Source organism: Staurois parvus, unplaced genomic scaffold (assembly GCF_062004578.1).
Source record: "Staurois parvus isolate SC_StPar_1 unplaced genomic scaffold, SC_StPar_1.0 ptg000779l, whole genome shotgun sequence".
NCBI classification, from domain to species: Eukaryota; Metazoa; Chordata; class Amphibia; order Anura; family Ranidae; genus Staurois; species Staurois parvus.
The window spans coordinates 4,209,595-4,231,591 of NW_028318575.1; the positions used below are offsets into that span (position 1 = coordinate 4,209,595).

Genomic DNA, 21,997 nt, shown 5'->3' on the forward strand with positions numbered 1-21,997 from the left:
TAACCACTTGCCCTCCAGAGGATTCCCCCCCCCCCCCCCTTCCCTTCCTGACCAGGCCATTTTTTGCATTACGGCGCTGCATTACTTTAACCTCCCTGGCGGTATGATTATTTCAGATTTTTGGTGCTGAAAGCGGCACCATTTTTTTGCATGGAAATATGTATTTTTTTAATTGTAGGCTGTAATTTTTAGGAAAAACTCACTGAAATCTGTCCGAACAAGAGTCTAGTAAACATCCCGGGTATGATAAAATTTGAAACACAAAATCATAAATTATAATTTAATAAATAATCATAAAAATATAAAAATAATAAAAAATTTAATTCAATAATGTCATCAAACCAAAAACACTGAAATTTGAAATATAGCGCCAAGTTCGCACATCGCTGAGCAAAGTCGCAGAATCGTTTTCAGTGTCTGATGACGAATTTCCCCCACGAATCATTATCACTCAATTCTGCAAGTGGTTCTGATTTACTATCGCTGTTCTCTAGTCGGTCTAAAACTGCTTTTGACCTAAAGGGACGCTTTTTGGACGCCATGGACATTTCTCAGTTTCCAGGCAGAAAAAACAGACAAAATGCAGGCAGGGCGCCGGCCAAAGCACTCGGGACAAAATGTATGTGAAATTGGTTGAAACAGCAATGTTTTACTATGTAAAATGTAAAAAAAAAAAAAAAAGACATTTTTTAAAATTTTTAAATTTCCCGCCGCCGCCGGCGGCGCCTGTACGTCCCGACGTCGCAGGGACAGGACATAGAAGCCGGATGCCGGCATCGGCCGGAGGAGATGGCCGGGGACGCTGCAGGGGACACATCGCGGGAGCGCAGGGTAAGGTAAGTGAAGCACAAATGCCGGAGCAGTGCCGCATGGTATTACCGAGTGTAGCTCGGGGTTACCGCTCTTGGTACTGAAATGTTACCCCGAGCTACACTCGGGAATACCGCCAAGGAGGTTAACTGACAATTGTGCGGTCATGCAACGCTGCACACAAATTACATTTACTTCCTTTTTTCCCCACGAATAGAGATTTCTTTCGGTGGTATTTGATTGCCAGTGCAATTTTTATTTTTTGTGCTATAAAAAAAAAGTGACAATTTTGAGAAAAAAATATTTTTGACTTTTTGCTATTAAACATGTCCAGTAGAAAAATTTAAAAAAAAAATCAAATTTCGTCATATATTTAGATCAAAATATATTCTGCTCCATGTCTTTGCTAAAAAAAGAAATCCCAATACGTGTAAATGAATTGGTTTGCGTGAAGGTTATAGCTTTTACAAATGGCGGCATATATACTGGGATTCTTTTTTTGTAATTCTTACTAGTAATGGTGGCAATCAGCAACTTGTAGCGGGACTGCAGCGGGCATTCTGACACTGGGGGGGACTGACTTGGTGTCACTGACATCCCCAGTGACACCAATAGTGATCAGTGCTAATAAAAAGCACTGACACTGTACTAATTGCACTGGGCAGGAAGGAGTTAACATGTGGGACAATCAGAGGGTTAACTGTGTGCTGTGCGCCGTTTATAACTGTGTGTTGTGTTTGTGCTTCACTGTAAGCACACTGCTTTGCAGACAGGGGAGAGAACTGTTTTGTTGCAGATGGGGAGTGGTTAAATAGGAGTCAGTATACACCTGCCATCATTAAAAGAGCCTATGATTAACCCCAAATAAAGTTCAGCTGTTCTAGTAGGTCTTTCCTGACATTTTCTTAGTCGCATCCTACAGCAAAAGCCATGGTCCGCAGAGAGCTTCCAAAGCATCAGAGGGATCTCATTGTTAAAAGGTATCAGGAGAAGGATACAAAAGAATTTCCAAGGCATTAGATATACCATGGAACACAGTGAAGACAGTCATCAAGTGGAGAAAATATGGAGTAATAGTGACATTACCAAGAACTGGACGTCCCTCCAAAATTGATGAAAAGACAAGAAGAAAACTGGTCTGGGAGGCTGCCAAGAGGCCTACAGCAACATTAAAGGAGCTGCAGGAATATCTGGCAAGTACTGGCTGTGTGGTACATGTGACAACAATCTCCAGTATCCTTCACATGTCTGAGCTATGGGGTAGAATGGCAAGACTGAAGCCTTTTCTTTTGAAGAAAAACTTCCAAGCCGGGCGAAATTTTGCAAAAACACATCCGAAGTCTCCCAAAAGCATGTGGGAAAATGTGTTCTGGTCTGATGAAACCAAGGTTGAACTTTTTGGCCATAATTTCAAAAGATATGTTTGGCGCAAAAACAACACTGCACATCACCAAAAGAACACCATAGACACTGTGATGCATGGTGTTGGCAGTATCATGCTTTGGGGCTGTTTTTCTTCAGCTGGAACTGGGGTATTAGTTAAGGTAGAGAGAATTATGAACAGTTCCAAATACCAGTCAATATTGGCACAGAACCTTCAGGCTTCTGCTAGAAAGCTGAACATGAAGAGGAACTTCATCTTTCAGCAGGACAACGACCCAACGCATACATCCAAATCAACAAAGGAATTGCTTCACCAGAAGAAGATTAAAGTTTTGGAATGGCCCAGCCAGAGTCCAGACCTGAATCCGATCAAAAATCTGTGCGGTGATCTGAAGAGAACTGCACACAGATGAACTCACAATCTGACAGATTTTGAGTGTTTTTGCAAGCAAGAGTGGCCAAATATTGCCAAGTCAGAATGTGCCATGCTGATAGACTCATACTAAGTGCTGTAATAAAATCAAAAGGTGCTTCAACAAAGTATTATTTTAAGGGTGTGCACACTTATGCAACCATATTATTTTAGTTTTTTTCATTATTACTTCCCTCCACCTAAAAGATTTCAGTTTGTTGTTCAACTGAGTTGTACAGTTTATAGGTCAAATTAAAAAGTTGGAAAAAGTTCTGAATTTATCTACAGTATATCTAATTTTTTTACATCACAGAAACCCGACATTTTAACAGGGATCTGTAGACTTTTTATATCCACTGTATATAATTGAGAAGCCATAGCTTAGTTATGAGTTCATTTAAAGCCCAGCTCTGGGAAAATGTAAAATGACCCCTGTGCAGTGGGGCTGTGCCTGCACGTTTTTGTCTAGGGTGGGGAGAGCGAAACAGTTTTACTTAACTGATCCTCCGCTCCTCCGACACATGGCCCTCTGGTGGTGAACTGTCCCTCAGCATCATCACGTCCAATCCTGAAGAAGCTCACGTGGCTCGAAACGCGTTGACATCACAACATTGTGACGCCTGCGTCCCGGGCATACAGACATCTCCACACGGCTTCACCATCTAGCCGCGCCACACTGGACCTACGTCCGCAGTGACACCAACATCCATCTCAACATGGGGTGTGAGGACAGTGGCACACAGCAGACCGAGAGGTGATGGAACCAGTAACCACAATAGGAGTGGGGAGCCCATACAACTGGATTGTGCCTTATTGGGAATATTCCCTCGACTATGATGGCTTGATTAAGCACTGCACACATGGTGACTTTATGTGTTAGTAAGCAGCGAGAGGCTGCACTACGTTACCATCAACTATAGGTCACTGATATTCGTGGTACTTGTATTTATATGGACATTTCTAGCCAGTCTACAAGGTTATTACCACTGTCAGTTACATGTCATCAATTTGTTTTCACTGCAAGTGGAGATTATTTACACAGAACTAAATGTGCCAGCATTAAACAGATATATCCAGAGCATGATGGACTGCCATTTATGACATCTTTGATTATATATGCTGACATATGAGGACTCTATGATTAGCGGCTTTGCAAGTTCTGATATTCATGCTTATACAGCTGCATGGACATTGGGCCTAACCTAATTGATGAGGTCTGCAGCCATGCGTGTGTCTGGTTGCCCAGGAGAGTGTTTTTATGATATGACAACGTAGTCATTGTGTTTTATTCTTGTGTAAGGTGGAGGGTAATGCAGGCCATAGACGGGTCGAAAACCGGCCGTTTAAAAAAAAACAAAAAAAAAACAAAACACAAAAATCGGTCGTTCAATAAGCCACCAATGGTTAAAAAAAAAGGCCGATTTCTGTCCCGTCTACAGCCGGCATTTAATAACGTCTGTCCCTTGCAGAGAGCTCCGCTATTATATTTGACATGAAAAAGTATTGCGGTTGCAACAATGTATCCATTTCGGATACAGATGTTTTTATTAGGATACAAATAGATACATTGTTGCAACTGCAATACTTTTCAGATAAAATATAATAGCGGACTGGAATTCTTTCTTTTTCTTCTTCTTTGTCACGGCTCATGCGCAGATTTTATACCCGTAAAACAATCATAGCTGGGAAAATCTGCCGATCGGAAAAATCGGCAGATTTTTTTCCAACTTTACCGATAAAAAAATGTGCCAAAACCCCGAAAAACAGCCGAACAATTAACCCACTAACGGTGCGAAAATCAGCCGATTTTCGACCCGTCTATGACCTGCATTAGTCACCCAATTGACATTTTTCAAAGCTGCAGATTGTTCTCTTTGGGACCCTAGACTGCTGGAGTGTGGAGAAGAGGCTTCAGAGGGGATTGGCAACAGTCTAGTTGTGGGGAGAAGTGGAGGATCAGCTAAGTAAATCTTTTTTTTTTCCCTTAGACCAAAACCTTTGCAATGCAGAAACAGGGATCCGTTTTTAGTTGTCCCAGAGTTGGACTTTAGGTTCAGCTCCAACAGTGGCCTCCCACAATTCCAATCAATTCAATGGCAATTCCAGATCATTCCACACAGTGGGAAGGTTCAACTTAAAACATCCCAAACTTATATTATATTTGGGTTGCCGGAGACTTCCATTTTCCAAAATCCATCCTCCTGAGTCTGGGGGGACTAATGTGAAGTGACTATAGGGGTTCATCTACAGTATAAAACAAATTGAAGTGACTTCAGATCCCAGAAATGGCTGCCATTTTTTTTTTTTTGAAGAGTTGCCTGGCGGAATGTCTGCAGCCTTTATTTAAGAGCAGGGGAACCAGAATACTAGAACATAACAACATATATTGTACTTCTGCAGAGCTGGCATTGAAAAATATTTTCAATGATTGTGAATCACTGTATCTTTACTTATCAACCCAAAAATCTTGAATTTTTTTTTTTTTGCAAAGAAAAAAGAAAACAACCATACAGTTCTAGAAAAAACAACAACACATCATAGCTTCAATGTTGCAGCAAACTCCCAACACTATCTCACAAAAAGATATGTTATTTAAAGTGTATGTAAACCTTAACATTTAATTTTATTTGCACCTTTCTGCTCTGTTAAATATACAGTTGAAGGTGTTTTGTTATATCTGTTAAAAACAAAACAAAATGTGGATTGTGTCTGATGCACACTATAAATATTATCTCAAACAGTTCAGTTAGCCCTCCCAGATCTTAGGCTACAGAACAATTAGACTCTAGGTTGCGGATATAAAGTGAGGGGTGACTTCAGTAGTTTAGCAAAAAAAAAAAAAAAAAACTTGGCAGGGCCAACACTATTTTGTCCACAAAATCCCTGTATGTTGGAAGATCAACAGGTATTATTCTGTATTTGCTTTAAAGTGATAAAACAATGTGCATGTAGTGCCTTAACATAAGAAAAACTTTACCGGAAATATTTCAAAACTTGAGCTCTACTCTCAAAGTTAATAAAATGGTAGCGAAGTAGAGAGAAAAGTCATCTAATGGTTAGTAAATTGTAAACATAAAAAAAAGCAATCCCCATCTGAATCAGGTCACCAACCACCCTCAGAATGTACATTTCAGATCACAGATGTTCTGCAAAACAAGAGTTGGAAATAAATTGTACGGCTTTCTGACCAGGCTGGAAGCACCACTGGACACTCCCAAATGGAATGAAAAGCTGTCTGGCTTGTAATGACTTCTATGGTGCTGAACGAAGACAATACACACACAAAAAGGGAATCATAGAACACACTATAAAGGTGTGTGTGTGTGTACAGTTCATTCCTAAAGTATTCAGACCACCTTCACATTTTTCAATGTTGTTATTGTGCAGCCTGATACTACAGTTGTTTAATCACATCCTGACCGCCCTATAGCAGATATACTGCTACAGGGTGGCAGGGGTGTGCAAAATCACGTGTGTATATATATATATATATATATATATATATATATATATATATATATATATATACACACATACATATACATACATACATATATACATATACACATACATACACACACTAGATTTTGTGTTTCCGGGTAGGGTGCGCACATGAGCCCTACCAGCGCCGCCATTCACGCCCATCAATGTCCGAGCACCGGACGGTGATTAATGAGCATTTCCGATGGGGAGAAGGGCTGCGTTGTCTACCAACAGTCCTCCTCCCTGTCGGCCCGGGCACACTGCTCTGGATGGCTGTGTACAGCCATCCAGAGCAGTGTGCTTACAGTAAAGCACCAACACACTGCCCTCCAGTAAAACACTCCCAGCACACAGTTAACCCTTTGATTGCCCCCCATTTGTTAACCCCTTCCTGCCCAGTGCCATTGGTACAGTGTCAGTGCTTTTTTTTTTTTTTTTTTTTTAGCACTGATCACTGTATTGGTGTCACTGGGGATATCAGTCACACCAAGTCAGTTTCCACCAGTGTCAGAATGGCAGTCAAATGCCAGTGCCTCTAGTTTCCAGCATTTGACAGCTGAATGACAGGGGAAGTTGAGACCTCATGTTGAGCCTGGACCTAGGATTCAATATCCACCATAGGGGCAAAGGGATCGATCTTAAAATGAATACGGGTACTTCCAGGCACAATAAGTGTAGCACTAAAGTATTAATAATAGGCCAGGTCAGGTGAAGTAATGACGTTTATCACACTCCCTATTATAGAGATGACCTCTAAGGACTTATTCACACTACTGACTTATGGTAATGTTCCATACATGTGTTGGTGCGATGCGCTATCATTCATTCCAAATGGCACTCTAAGGCAGCCAATAGATTATGCGATTTTCAACCTGTGGGTGCAGGAAAGAAAATTTCTCAATTTCCCCATCAACACAGTGTGTTGATGGAAGAATTCCTCCCACAGAGATATCATGCTCTCCCGATGGGTGAAGGGAGAGCCGTCCCTGCTGGGAGAACAGAACGATTATTGGCTATAGCCACTGGCAATAATCGCATGCTAAAAATCCAACATGCTGGTTGTATCAAAGTCAAGTCATTAATCGACTTGGGTACAATCAGCTTATCCATAGATTTATCAAATCAAGTCCCTGCTGAACTGGAAGAGATTCCATCCATCCATAGCCAGCTTAACACACCTTGCCAACAGACATGAGGTGCGCTACTAGAAATCGCTCACGCACCTTTGATGCATTGGCAGCTCATTCAATTGAATTAACACAACACATATGCAGCAAAACACATTGAAATGTTGTGAATGGGCCCTAAAAGAAGCATTTCAAAATATGTGCAATAATCAAAATATGAAAGAAAAAAAATGTCTCCCTTGTCATACACTGCAACCCAAAATGTGTATCGGTCAAATCAAACAAGTTTCGCTTTAAATTAATATTTTCTTTTTTCAGGAAAGCTGTAAAAATGTTTAATTCTGTCCATGAACAGAGAAAAAAAAAAAAAAACTCTAACATGGCTCAGAAAAGAGAGCTAAAGCTTTTCTCTCTCCCTCTCTCCTCTCCATCCTCGCTACATCAGTGCTCCATAGGTTAATTAGAAAAATTATCTTATTGGACCAAACTCTCTACAAAGCAGCCGAGATTCTCTTTGGGCTTCCACTAATCTGCTGTATGCTAGCTTCTCCGACAGCAGCCATCTATCAAAGTCATTTCTCAGGGGCCCCCTGGGCTGGCATCTGCTCAGCCAACTGGAAAAAACAATGTCATGCAAGCTGTGCAAATCACTACCAATGCTGCTGGTAGCTGTGTGCAGACACATGTACACACGTGTATTTTACCTGTATGGACTCACGCATACATTGTGTAAAATGACACATGTGTGTGTATACCTTTCTACATTTTGCAGTTTTAAAACATGGATTCAGTCGTGTTTTTTACCTCTTGATAATACACGACATACTTTACACTTTGAAGGTGCAAAAACATTTTTGATTTATGTTAATCAAATTAAAAAACAGATTTTTGTTGTTAGAGATACTTGTCAAAACCGCCTTTATCTGAAACTATTGCCAGCTTTGCACATCTTTCATCAATTTCTTGGCAAAACTTCACTAGCTTGGTCAGTTTATATGGGTAACTGATGAGGAAAAGCAATTTTCAAGTTTTGTCACAGATTCTCAATGTGATTGAGGTCTGGTCTTTTGTTGGTTATTGGATATTCTGGTTCTTCGTTTTAAACTCCTTAGTGCAGCTTTGGCTGTGTGTTTTGGGTCACTATCCAGGTTTCTTTGCTCTAGTCTCGGTTCTCATGCACACCGAAAAGTCCTGTAGCTGCGTTATACCCATCTTGGCCTCAAACCTAGCCAGATGACCAGTGGCTGCCAATGTAAATCTTCCCCATGATATGATGCTACCACCACCATGCTTCACTGTTGGGTGTTTTCAGGGAGATTTGCAATGTTGGCCTTCCACTAAACACATTGTTTTGCACCAAGGCAAAAAGTTTTCTGCATGCCTTTTGGCATATGTCAAATGTCTTCCATATTAATACTAAGAACTTCCATAAAACAACACGACTAAGTTAGGAGGAAAAGAAATTTAATCAAACACGGAAAGGTTTCTTCACAGTAAGAGCTGTGAAAATGTGTAATAGACTCCCTCAAGAGTTGGTTCTGGCCAGCTCAGTGGATTGCTTTAAAAAAAAGTCCTGGATTCTTTGTTGGATACACAGAATATAACTGGATACTAATATTTACAGGTAAAGTTGATCCAGGGAATATCCGATTGCCTCTCGGGGGATCAGGAAGGAATTTTTTTTCCCTGCAGAAGCAAATTGGATCATGCTTTGCTGGGTTTTTTTCCTTCCTCTGGATCAACTGTAGATTATAACTTTTTTTTTTTTTTAATGGTTGAACTGGATGAACTTTTCTTTTTTCAGCCAGAAAATTAGCCAAAAGTCTCCATAACATCATAATCACCCAATATTACAGTTATCACAAAATTTGTTTCCCAGCAGTCAAACTTTGCCAACATGTTAAATGCAGACGCATTTTCGATTTGAGGTTAATAATCTAATGGCTCATGGCAAAGGACAGAGATTGAAGACGAAAAACAAATAGAAAGACGCACAGCCAGTGTTATACAGAGTAATCATTCAAGAAAGAATAAATATAGGATATAGACAGCATTTCACAAATTCTTTAAAGTAGAACTATAGGCAAAACTTTTTTTCCCCATTTTGGATAAATGGAGGGAGGGTTATAACCAGCAGTTTTTTTTTTCGCCATCTGTGTCCCATTGGGGAGGATCTATCTCCACTTCCTGTCCCATAGCCAAAACAGGAAGTGCCAGGAAATCTCTGCAAAATAAGGTAATTCCTTGGGGACCCCCAGGTCACCAGAACTAGTGTCCCCATTGAAAAATGTCCCTTCTATTACTTTTCTGGTGACAACATAAAAATTTGGGGTTCTTTAACTTTCAATTTTGGTGGTAATGGTAAACAGGACAAATAGAGAGGGGTAATCTCCATCTCTACGCTATCTAAAAATAAAAAAAAAAAAATAAAAAAAAAAAAAGAAGTTTTGCATTTAGTTATACCTTAAGTTTAAGTTCAAATTTTCAGGGGAAAAAAAGGAAAAAGGTGAACACACCCTACACCCTTCCCACCCAATCCCCTCTGTACATACCTCTGTGGGTGATGAGCTCTCAGTGCCCACACAGCTATGGTATTGGTCCAGGGATTTGAAATCCCTGCTCTTTTGCCCATTCTTACTGTAAGCTTGATTCTGATTGGTCAGCACGTGACTGCTTTTACCTGGAATCTCTCTGATCTATCCCGTAAGGCTTTCAAAAAGGGGAAGAAGAGCAGGGATTTCAAATCCTTGAAGCACTACACGGTTGTGTGAACACGGACAGCTCACTACCCATGGAAGTACAGCGAGGGTGTTTTCTGAAAAGGTGAACCCTTTAAAACTAAATTAATTCACACTTCATTCAAGTGACGGATGCTCTTTAAAATGAACATAACCACAATTAAAACTAAGACTTCCTATGCTAAGCTTGACTCGTCAGAACGTCATGCCTAGGCACGCCTCTCTTTCACAACATGGGGGATCAGGACGGCATTTTTTCCCCTGCAGGAGCAAATTGGATCATGCTGGTTTTTTTGCCTTCCTCTGGATCAACTGTGGGTGTAGGATTATAACTTTTTTAGGGTTGAACTGGATGGACTTTTGTCTTTTTTCATCGAGACCACCTATGAAACTATGTAACTAATGCAATGCAAGAACCTCTCAGTAACCAAAAAAACCCGCATTACATGCCTACGCTCCACTTTCTCAAAACATAAAAGCAACAAAGATTCCGGGCTAGAGGGTAGCAAGTTATGACATATTTTCCAACTTTGTAATTATTAAAGTGTGTAAACTGGAAGACATCTTTAAAAGGTTCCTGAAATCAAACCGTAAAAATGTGCTATCTTACGAAGAAAATATTTCTTTTGCCTCTTTGCTTACTGAAAAATAGCAGTACAGTTCCTGTGCCTTGAACCACATTAGCTATAAGCAATTTATACTGTACTGCTCACTGTTCTTGTCCTGGAGAGGCAGCTGTAGCTGAAGACAAGTAGTGCAAGGAACTCCCTGCTTTTGGTTTATTCTTTCTGTGGGACTGATTTACTGAATGCAAACAGACTGTGCACTTTTGTAAATACAGTTGCTCCAGAGTGTAGTAAATGAAGTAAAGCTTCACTTTACAAAGATTACCTAATCACATGCAAGGAAAATTAAAAAAAAATTTAAATGTTTGATTGCACATGATTGGATGATGAAAGTCAGCTGAACTTTCTAATTTACTAAACTCTGGAGCAACTGCACTTGCCAAGTGCACAGGCTATTTAACCTCTTGCCGTCCGCCTGCTGTTGATAAACAGCAGGGCGGTGGCACTCCATGGGCGGGTTGCCGTTCATAAACGGCACCCGCCTTTTCTAGCTGTGCGCGCTCCCTGGGAGCGCGCAGCACCGCGATCCGGTGCCCGCTGTGTCCTCACAGTGAAACACCGTTCATCGGACGAGACCTCTGTACGAGGTCCCAATCACGTGATCACTGATTGGCGAATCAGTGATCACATTCAAAGTCGTAAGCAAGATGTCATTTGTGACATCATTGCTTACTACATGTGAAATCTGTGAATGATCACAGAGGTCACATGGTACAAGGCTATTCACAACAGCCTTGTACCATATGACAAGCTGTGACCAATCACAGCTCACTCAGTACTTCTCAATGACTGCAAGAATGCAGACAGAGAGAAAGAGAAATGATTGCTTTTACATCTTATATGGGTGTAAAAGCAATCAGTGTAAAAAAAAAAAAAAAATATTCATCACCCCCCACAAGTAGTACACTATCACCATGGTGACACTGTACTGCTAGGGTGACAGTATGTAAAAAAAATAAAAAAAATTAAAAATAATATAAAAAAAAAATAAAAATGTAAAAAAAAAAATGTTTAAAAATTATAATTTTTGGTTATAAACTAATTTGGATTTTTTTTTTTACTAAAAAAATAACGGAATACATTTTGGCCAAGATTTATGATGAAATATTATTTATTTGCAAAATTTTATAAAAAAAAACACTTTTTTTCAAAATTTTTGGACATTTTCATTTACATAGTAAAAAAAATAAAAATCCCAGCGGTGAATAAATACCACCAAAATAAAGGTTTATCTGTCTCAAAAAATGGTAAAAAATTCATATGGGTACAGTATTGCATGACCGCGCAACTGTCATTCAAAGTGTGATAGCTCTGAAAGCTGAAAATTGCCCTGGACAGGAAGGGGGTACAAGTGTCCGGACAGGAAGTGGTTAACTTTAGTACATCAACCCCAGTGAATCTGTTATTCCTCCACCCCACTCCTGCTTCTAGATCAATAACCCACCAGTCATCAGCTCACAAGTTAGGTGGGCAGCTCTGACATCAGGAAGCAATACCCGCCTATGCAAAGATTGACAACTCCACACAGATAGACAGTGCAGAACATAGCATGGTAAGAACAAATGTACGGATTCTACAGGCAATACTGATGACTAGTCCTTTTGTCCTCTACTTCCACAATACAGGATCATAATTGTCCAAGTATTGGCATACTACAATAAAAAATGCACATAGCAAGACCTCTTCCCATGATAAATAGTGCCATTTTAGCACAGTTGTAGTAACTCTGGCTCGTAGCTTTCTCTCTCCACTGTTGATGGATGCAAAGCACTCTTGTCGGTGACTGTAATTATCAGAAAAGCCATCCTGGAAGGAAAGGACCTGTAGCCAAGATAGATGCAGCCAGCTTGGCATGGCCAATGGAATTTCACACTGGTTGATTAAATCAAGGCTGAACGGGGAGATGTCAGAATGCCTTCGAGTCAAGACTCCTTTTTTTTGGAGAAAAATCAAACAAGTCGAAGAAAGGCTTTTTTTCTGCGTAACACTTAACCGCTGAGAGTAACCGCTAACAAATGACTATTTATGCAATACTGATAATGTGTTCGCTGCCACAGGGACCGGAAAAATAGATGGCAAGCCGCTGAAGCGGTCAGCGAGTCAGAGGAAGAAAGAAAGTTGCAAGACTGTACAAAAGATTGTTTTTTTTTCTTCATTTAAAATTCTGAGACCTTTCCTGTAAACATGTTGTGGAATAAGAAGGTATTCTGTTTAGCAATTTATAGTCAGATCAAGTACAACCAAAACTTTTTTTTAAATTTTGGATAGAATGGGTAAGAGGTAGAACCCCCAGGATTTTCCAAAGCATAAAATACTGAAAAGGTATATTACAAGGCAGTGATCTCCAAACTGGCAACCCTTTGCTTGCTTTTATCCGGCCCTTGAGGCACTTTCCCACTGATAAAAGACACTATTCCTCCCACTGACACCAACAATGGGGCATAATTCCTGCTACTGACAACAACAATGAAGCTCACTGATGCCAACAATGGGGCCCTATTTCTCCCACCGACACCAACAATGGGACACTACTCCACCTACTGACACCAATGATGAAGCATTCAAACGAACACCAACAATTGGGCACTAATCCACCCACTGACACCAACGACGGGGCACTATTCTTTCCACTAACACCAACAATGGGGCACTATTCTTCCCACTGACACCAACGATGGGGCACTATTCCTTCCGCTGACACCAACAATGGGGCACTATTCCTTCCACTGACACCAACAATGGGGCACTATTCCTTCCGCTGACACCAACAATGGGGCACTATTCCTCCCGCTGACACCAACAATGGGGCACTATTCCTCCCGCTGACACCAACAATGGGGCACTATTCCTCCCATTGACACCAACAATGGGGCACTTCCTCTCCCCCTGATATCCAAGATGCACTGTTTACTCCCACTCACACCAGGACAATTTCTACTCCCAATGACCACAGACCGGCCCCCCTAAAGTCTGAAGGACAATAAACTGGCCCTTTGTTTAGAAATTTTGGCGATCCTGTTATAAGTATGGTGGAAGCCCCTTGGAAAGAACCGCAGATTGACAAATTTTTATGAACAAAGTGTCGAAATATTGGGTGAGTTCTTGTATGTGTGGAGTGCTATTCATAGATATGGCTATGGACAGCACATCTGAAGAGCAGCACTGAATGTTGTGGGGTGCAGAGTACAAAATTGATATCGGTCAGGGAGTTGTGTGTAGCAGACTGTTGAAGCTTGTACACTGATCACTTCTATTGTTGGACTGGAGCACAGAACATTGAAGCACTTTGATTAAAGCAGTATTAAAGTGTTACTAAACCCAAGACCCTGTATTCACTATATCTGGTCTCCCCGGACCCTGCAATCACTATATCTGGTCTCCCCGGACCCTGCATTCACTATATCTGGTCTCCCCGGACCTGCATTCACTATATCTGGTCTCCCCGGACCCTGCATTCACTATATCTGGTCTCCCCGGACCCTGCATTCACTATATCTGGTCTCCCCGGACCCTGCATTCACTATATCTGGTCTCCGACAGTACAAACATCATGGAAATGCAATTATTTTAGTAAATATAAACTGCTAAATACCTTTTCTTAGCAGTATATAGCAGTATATGACTTCTATCAGTGTTCAGCAGAGTACTGGTTAAAGCTTGTAGGAGTTTTCTTTCTGCTCTAGGAGGATGGAAAACTTCTGACCTCTGTCTGGAGAGTGCCGATTGGCCCTGTGCTGATCACATGCTCTCTCCCAAGAAAAAAAAACAACTCTCTAGCAATACACACTAGAGCACAATGGATATGGTTCAGAAGATAAGACTTGGATATTTGAACAAGAGGAGGAGCACAGAGGACAGGATCAAAACAGCCTTTTTACACAAAGCAGAGGATTAACCCCTTGGGTTACACAGAGTATAACAAGCATGCTTTATTGCATATACAGACTGATTTTACTGTTGTGGGTTTAGTAACACTAAACCAAAAATATAATGTGTTGCAGCTCACCAATCATTAGACGTGGTTTCTGCATTAGTTTTCTGTTTTAGGCTTTCCATCTGTTTTCACCAGGTGATCTGGCCTACTGTATAAGATCGTCCCCACTCTGGATAAAAGAGCACAGGGGACATCTTTGGACAGCAGCAGTGTCAGCCTGGGGGGAGGGGAGTGTTAGATGGACTAGCAAATTTAGATCCACTAACACACTGAAGCCAAACTTTAGCTAATACTTTGAGTTTATCAGTTTAATAAAAATAATCAGTTACAACTGTTTTTTTTCCTTTTGGGATAAAGGTTGTACATGAATACAATGTAAAGGAAAGCTGATCATTGTATGCATCCCTGCTAGTGGTAAAAGCTTTGTCTCATCCCTGTAACTGATACATTCTGCTGGAGAGCTTGTGCTTTTGAAAAACAACAGACTTAGTTGTAAAGGCTCAAGGCTTTTTACTTTCATATATTCTATGCATGAAGATAAAAAATCCTTCTGTGTGCAGCAGCTCCCCCCCCCCGCCCCAATACTTAACTGAACACCATCTCAATCCAGCGATGTTCATGAGAGCCTCAACGAAGGTCTCTCCCTCCTCATTGGCTGAGACAGCAGCTACAGTCAGTGATGCACCCATAGCCGGCTGTTTGCTGTGGAGGCACTTGGCAGGAAGGAGGGGCCAGGATCACCAGAGGGTGCCCCAAGTGGAGGAGGATGGGGGCTGCTCTGTGCAAAATCATTGCACAGAGCAGGTCCATATATCTTTCTTATCAGAAAAAAAAATAAAAAGGCACTTTATTGGACAGCCCACCAGATGAAAAGAGAAGAAAGAAAACTAATGCAGCCATCACATCTAAGAACTGGTAAGCTGCAGTACAATAAATGTTTGCTTTTGGGTTTAATACCACCTTAAGGATATCATTATTTGTGAAGCACTGATCACTTTGATGAAAATATGGCACATTATAAATGTTGTATGTAATTAGTGCTGTGTATACATGTTTTTTATGATTTACTGACACCATAGGGTGCCAGATACAGCAGCTTTTTGTGTTTTGTTTTTAGTTAGTTGCACCAAGCACATGCATATAATTATTGTATATAAGTAAAAGAATAGGCAATTAATGAATACATAAAACAATATTTCCCTCAAAGCATACTTTAAAACCAAGATGAACAGTAAAAATAGTTAAAGTCAGAAAACAATTAGCAAAAAAACATATCAAAAACCAGACAAGGCAAAGGGATTTCATCTACACAACTGTACAGAGGTCTAGAACAACTAAAAGTATGTGGAAAAAAAGCAGAAGCAAGCCTGAAACCTTCTGTTTATTAGATGGATTAAAAATGTTCAAAATTTCCTAAAACAACCGAATAAAACACTTGGCACGTAAGATCTCTATAGGGATGAACTGCAATTATTCACAGTCCTTCGAATAGATGGAAGATGAAGATTTTTTTTACAGCAGGGACAACAGTTCATTTATTTCAGGGAGTTACATACACTTTAAACAAGTGGATTGAAGCACTTGGTATTTAGGATCCCTATAAGTACGGACTCTGCTTGTTCACAGCCCTTTAGATAGATGGAGTAGACATTCAGTTAGTCCTGGTTCACGCTAAATGCAACTTTGAAATCACACTACTTCACTTGAAGTTGCAGATCAGTGCGATTTGTACCTCCGTTTTCACTGCGGCTTGCAACGTCATGTAACAAGTCAATGCAAGTCACAATGAAATCGGAAAAAAGTAGCGCAGGAACTATTTCTGAAATCAGCTATTTCAAATCGCACTGATTAAGACAATGCCATAGAAATACATTAGATGCGACTTTAGGTGTGATTTGTGAACTGCATGTTGCACCTGAAGTCACACCGGTGTGAACCAGGACTTAATGGGCAGACAGGTTATATTACCGACATACCTCTCTTGTGGTTACATTTGGTACATGATACAATATAATGGTGTAGCGCTAAATGCATATAAACGCATATGTATAAAGACATGCAACACACCCACAAAATAAAAACACGTGTTTACCGTGACGTAACGCGTCGGCACGTATCGATAGGACGAGGCGTAGTGACGTCATCCCGGACGTGGACGCCATCTCTGAGCTAGATTCACATGTTCATTCCCATAGCAGTGGATTTAAGGTTTTCTGTGATCATCTTCCATGTGAGTGGGCATTTTTATTTCTTTAAAATAAAGCGATTATGCAGTATTACACTATGGGAGGTCTGTTTTGTTGTCTATGACCTTCTGGTGGGATCGGTTACGGAGTGGAGCCAGGTGACAGGAGGATGTGGAGGAGTAGCAGGTATATCCAAACCACGAGAGGGGCTCATCTACTGATATAACCATCCTGGGACATATGTGGATATTCCACAAAGTGTGGTGACCCTTGTGGTCTCATAAAGGAGGTGAGGAGGCACTTTGGCTGTTCACGGATATCACCTTGCAGAGTGTGGCACTTAATATACACCATCCATCCATCAGTCTGGGTTTCTGCATCCATTTAAAATATAAGGACTAGGTTATTATCAAGATTTACACACCGTTTGGACTTTTTTCACGGGTGATAAGTTCCTCTAAGAGGAATCACTTGTGTCACTACCACTTGATCCCCTATTTGGGGCTTATGTTTTTATTTTGTGGGTAGGGGTGTGTTGCATGTCTTTATACATATACGTTTATATGCATTTAGCGCTACACCATTATATTGTATTGTGTATCTGTGACTTTAAACTTTGTGGTTAAGGTTGGTGTTGGCTGCTTAAAGATAGGGTATCCATTTGCAGCGCAGGAGACTTTTTTCTATTTTCACATTTGGTACATGGTTACTCCTTCCACAATTTAGTAGTGAGAACACACATCCATATTATAACCCATCCACACAGGAAGCAAATCTTAAATCTGCCTATCCATCTAAAGAACTGTGAACAATTGGAGTCCAATGCCCAGCACTTTAATCCACTTGTTAACCCTTGGTTCACTTTTTAGTGTGATTTGCAGAAAAGCAATACAGTCCAGTTAATATGGTTTCCTTTGGATCTAGTTCACATCTGTGCATTTTGAGCTGTTGCGTTTTTGGAAAGGGTCAGGAACTTTTTTCCTTTTTTTTTCCTGCAGCAAATTTCATTTTGGCTGTAATAGACTTCAATGGAACCAAACCAAAAATGCAAGTGTTCCGTTTATTTATTTTTTTTGGCTAATAGGAAAGTAGGACAGTTTTTTTTCATGCAGTGCGACTTTGATACAACTTTACACACTCTGGCACTTAAGTAGCATCAAAGCCACATCAAAGTAGTGCAGGAACCTTTATGCGTCCAAAGTTGCATGCTAGGATTAAGGTTAAGTGCTCGGGTCAGCTGTCATCGCTCGGGTCAGCTGTCATCGCTCGGGTCAGCTGTCATCGCTCGGGTCAGCTGTCATCGCTCGGGTCAGCACTAACTTAATCCTAACCCCAGGCTTTAACCTCAACATGCGACTTTGGACACACAAAGGTTCCTGCACTATTTTGATGTGACTTTGATGCTACTCAAGTGCCAGAGTCTGTCAAGTTGCATCAAAGTTGCGCTCCAAGAACAGAACCATCATACTTTTGTATTAGGCAAAAAACAAACGCAAAACACATAAAAAAAGGGAAAAAAAAAAAACAAAAAACGTGCCAGAAAAACACATCAACCACAACCTGCATAGATGTGAACTTAGTCTTAAAATGTATGTAAACTCTCCCTACCAATGAGCCATCATCGTTCGGGTCGGCCATCATCGCCCGGGTTAGCCCTAACTTAATCCTAACCCCAGGCTTTAACCTCAACATGCGACTTTGGACACACAAAGGTTCCTGCACTATTTTGATGTGACTTTGATGCTACTCAAATGCCAGAGTCTGTCAAGTTGCATCAAAGTTGAAGAAGAACAGAACCATCATACTTTCGTATTAAGCAAAAAACAAACGCAAAACACATAAAAGAGAGGAAAAAAAACACATCAAAAACGCAAAACGTGCCAGTAAAACACATCAGCCACAGCCTGCATAGATGTGAACTTAGTCTTAAAATGTATGTAAACTCTCCCTACCAATGAACTGGTGATCCTGCTGGAAATCCAGTGAGCTGAAAACCTTCCATCATACAATGACCACGATTCATCCACTCCATGGAAAGCTAGTAGGCCTTATACACAGCAGCGCAGTACGATTAAAAGTTAGTCCATAATTAGATTTAGGTAAAAGAAACTCTATTTCCACCCTGTGATTAACTTTAGAGTGATCCTAAAGGAATTGTTTTTAACAAACATTTCATGCTTTACTTCTCTACAATGGTTTTGCACAGAGCAGACCAAATCACCTATTTTGGGGTTTCTCATTATTCCTTCTAGTTCCTCCCCCTGAGTATCCCCATAGCAAGCTGCAGCTCGCTCCCAAGCTGGGCTTTGTGCATCTATTGACACAGAGCAAGGTTTGGCCCCATCCCTGTTCTCTTCTCACAGACTGTGATCAACCAGCCAATGGGCTCCTGCTGCTGCCTCTATGGTCAGTGAGAAGAGAGAACAGCTGCTCTTGGGCACAATGCTGGATTGAAAAATATAAAACATTTTTACCGTAAAGTTTAACTAAAAGGAAAAACTTTTTTTTTTCTAGTTTTGGACTAGAGAGATTAGACTCCCTGTCAGGTTTTTATTGCAGTCTGTGTCCCATTAGGGGGATTCACCCTCTCGGTTTGTCCTGTTTACCATTATTATTATACAGGATTTATATAGCGCCAACAGTTTGTTCAGCAACTTTACAATATAACGGGAGACAATAAAGCAACAACACAGTTCAATACTAGAGGGTTAGGAGGGCCCTGATCCTTGCGGCTTACAATCTTATAATTGAAACTGAAAGAAAAAAAAAAAAACCCTAATTTTTGGTTGTCCCCAAAAAAGTAATAAGGAGGGAATTTTCCAGTGGGGACACTTCTTCTGGTGACCTGGGGGTCCAAAAGGAATTCCCTTAATTTGCAGGTATTTTTTTCTCACTTCCTGTTTGGTTATGGGACAGGAGGTGAAGGGACACAGATGGCGAAAAAATTTGAAAGGGGGTATAAACCTCCCTTGCTCTATCCAAAATGAAAAAAAAAAAAAAAAAAAAGTTTTGCCTATAGTTCTACTATAATGCAAGGAATACATTAAGGTAAAAAATGTGTTTAGCTTTGGAATCAGTTTAAGACAGGTCAGCAAAGAGGGAGCAGAGTCTTTTCCTCCAACCAGACCTATAAGCTTCCCATGTACTGGTGAATCTTGCTCACCCTGCAATATCATCTCACTTCCAGTGTAAATGCACAAAAGATGTGAGAAAAGAGTTTGCTTCCTCACTAAGCCCTGGTTCACATATATGCGGCCGTGTGGGCTGCGTTTTTCACAGGCACAAGAGCCCATTCATTTGAACGGACTCCCGTGCCCCGGGACATGCACAGACGTTTCCCAGTGCGGTTGCGATTTCCAGTGTGGGCACCCGCCCGCGGGTTCGCATTCTTCTGTGTGGGTGGTGCGGCTGTATAGATTTTTGTGCAGATCTGCAGCGGCACCACCCGCACATATGTGAACCTAGTCTTAAGGAATGCACAGGTATTAGATATCAGCTGCCATTAGGCTTTTGCCTGGACCGCATTACTAAATGTCCCAAATTATGAACCTGCCTGACAGGTCAACGTTACAGTTTTCCAGGAAACGATTGCAAAGTAGAAAAGTCCCTGGTTGGCCATCCAGCTCATGTCCCTTTATCAGTTCAGCTGCAGAGGATGACAGGAGACAGCTGATTATGGCTACATTAATCATCCAGTTCCTCTCCTGAAAGGAAGCCTTTGAGGCATCAAGACGGCACAGCTTGAGAACCCTGCTGTCAGAATTCAGACATCTACAACTTCGCCTTAGGAAGATTTTTGCAGGTTTGACAAAAAGTTCTACATACAAGCTCTTGCAGATGTGTTTAAAGTTGGACTTCAGGCAAAGAAAGCTAAATAAAGAGCTGAAATACAAATATGTGAACTGTTTTACCTGCCAAAAGATTGGAAATTCAGTCTAGCCAGTTATGTGATCAACACCACCCCATCAAACCGTGCAGTCAAGGTCTCGGGAGTTTGCTCTTACAGCATTGTCACAAGTCCATTCCAGACTGCTGTCTAGGCAATAAAGCAGCACTGTTACACTAATGACATAATAGCTGTGCTATCCTCCTGTTAGAAACTACTACTGCTAAAGTGAAATGCAACAAAGCCTCACTGACCGAGGATGCTGCCCCTTCCTTCTCCACACCTAGCCATGGAGAGGACTTTGGGAAGCCTACATAGAAACATGACTGGGCACTTATACAACCTGTATTTAAATGGGTGCAAGCACTGTCACATGCGATCAGGGTTAGCCCTGTGGAAGATTCAGCTTTCAGAAAATCAAACTTCCTTCAAGGATGCTGGTAAGGTAGGTGGTGGCAGCTTAATTCCTTTATGACCTGAGGTTATTGAGGTCTAGATGTCCAGACCAAACTCAGCAGCATCTGACAATAACTAATTTATTATTATTATTCTATTATTATACAGGATTTATATAGCGCCAACAGTTTGCGCAGCGCTTTACAATATAAGGGAGACAGTACAATTACAATACTTTCAGTACAGAAGGAATAGGAGGGCCCGGCTCGTGGAGCTTACATTCTAAAGGAAGGGGGAGGTGATACAAAAGGTGATAGCCCCAGATTCACAATGCTGCTCTCTATTATGCCCTCTGTGCTCCTTCATCCAGCGTGGAGGCACTCTAATACAGGAGGGGTGTTACTGGCCAGATCACCAGGTGAAAACAGAGGGAGTTAAAAAGCCTAAAAAAAGAAAACTAATGCAGCCACCACATCTAATGATTTGTAAGCTGCAATATATTACATTTTATATTACATTTTGGGTTTAATATTGCTTTAATGATCTCTCAGCACAGAGAACCTTGTGGAACGCTCAGTGTTAAGAAGCCTACAGCCCTGGCTAGTACTTAAACGAGAACTATTTGCTCAGATAAAAAAAAAAAAAATTCTATGCACGGACATGCAGGCAAGGTCTGCCTGCACTACAGTAAAATTATTATTATACAGGATTTATATAGCGCCAACAGTTTATGCAGCACGTTACAATATAAAGGGAGACAGTACAATTACAATACAGTTCAATACAGAAGGAATAGGAGGGCCCGGCTCGAGGAGCTTACTATCTAAGGGGAGAGGGAGGTGGTACAAAAGGTGATAGCTGCAGGGAGGGATTTGATGGAGGCGACTCAAGTAAAGTTCTTAGGTGGAGGTGGGGTAGACTTCCCTGAATAAATGTGCTTTCAAGGAACGCCTAAAGGTGGACAGTGTAGGAACTGACCAGACATACTGGGGCAGGAAGTTCCAGAGGACAGGAGA

The 21,997-nt window shown here is 41.0% G+C and overlaps 1 protein-coding gene across 7 annotated transcripts in view; it reads right to left on the reverse strand.

Annotated features, from left to right (window-relative positions):
* PHF14 (PHD finger protein 14) overlaps nucleotides 1–21,997 on the reverse strand; it is a 370,565-nt gene that overhangs the window by 262,714 nt on the left and 85,854 nt on the right. The gene's annotated exons all lie outside the window — the stretch shown is intronic.